The 880-nt window shown below is 29.0% G+C and overlaps 2 protein-coding genes across 3 annotated transcripts in view; one reads left to right on the forward strand and one right to left on the reverse strand.

Annotated features, from left to right (window-relative positions):
- LOC126905104 (uncharacterized) overlaps window positions 1-880 on the reverse strand; it is a 35,410-nt gene that overhangs the window by 19,744 nt on the left and 14,786 nt on the right. The window lies entirely within an intron of this gene.
- Window positions 1-880, forward strand: part of LOC126905103 (4-hydroxy-2-oxoglutarate aldolase, mitochondrial-like) — a 21,379-nt gene that overhangs the window by 690 nt on the left and 19,809 nt on the right. The gene's annotated exons all lie outside the window — the stretch shown is intronic.

Consider the following 880-nt stretch of genomic DNA (forward strand, 5'->3'; position numbering starts at 1 on the left):
TTTATTTTTTATATTATACAATTTACAATATAGTATAGAAACAAAAAAAAAATGTATAAATATATATAATTTTTTTTTTTTTTAATAAAAAAACTAGTTGTTTTGTAAACTTGTTATTTTATTTCAATCATCTTCGAATTTGACTGGAAATTGACTGATCTTTCTTGTCAATTTTTGGCATANTTGACTGATCTTTCTTGTCAATTTTTGGCATAGTATCTATTGCTAGAAATGATCTGTTTGTAGCCAATTCCACCAGATTGGAGAAGTAATAAACACGCAGAAAATTTTTTTTTAAGTTTAAGTTTTAAGATAAAAAGAATCAAATATTTTTAAACACACTTTCATGTGTTTTCATGTTTTCAATGTTTTAATACAATCTATATANTTTTAAACATACTTTCATGTGTGGATAATCACTGAAGATAATTTTCAATGTTTTAATACAATCTATACATTGATGAATCGATCAAGTCGTTGATTTTATTGAATTTACACCTTGGTGATTAAAGTCTCAAGGTCCAATAGGCTTTACTGTCGCTGCGGTTCGCATTCGTCGTCTTTTCAATTGTTTCGATTGAATCCAAAAGTTCGTAATATATTCGCTTCACAACTGAGCATGCACATTCATGATTGTCCGAATTTTTTCCCACTTCCGATAATTCACAACCTTTGTAATGTAAAAAGTCTCCACCTACACCGTTGACTTTATCGCCTAGACGTTCCGCAAAATATTGTAAATCTCTATAATTTTTCAATAGTTTACTAACAGTTCACCCTACAATAGATTAACAAATACTGAGAACCTATTAGAAGTCAGCATACAATGTTATGCTGCTGCCCCCTCCCTCCTCCTTTCCAAATATCTTTTAGATAATTA

The sequence above is a fragment of the Daktulosphaira vitifoliae genome, unplaced genomic scaffold (assembly GCF_025091365.1).
Source record: "Daktulosphaira vitifoliae isolate Bord-2020 unplaced genomic scaffold, ASM2509136v1 Scaffold_4, whole genome shotgun sequence".
In the NCBI taxonomy this organism is placed as follows: domain Eukaryota; kingdom Metazoa; phylum Arthropoda; class Insecta; order Hemiptera; family Phylloxeridae; genus Daktulosphaira; species Daktulosphaira vitifoliae.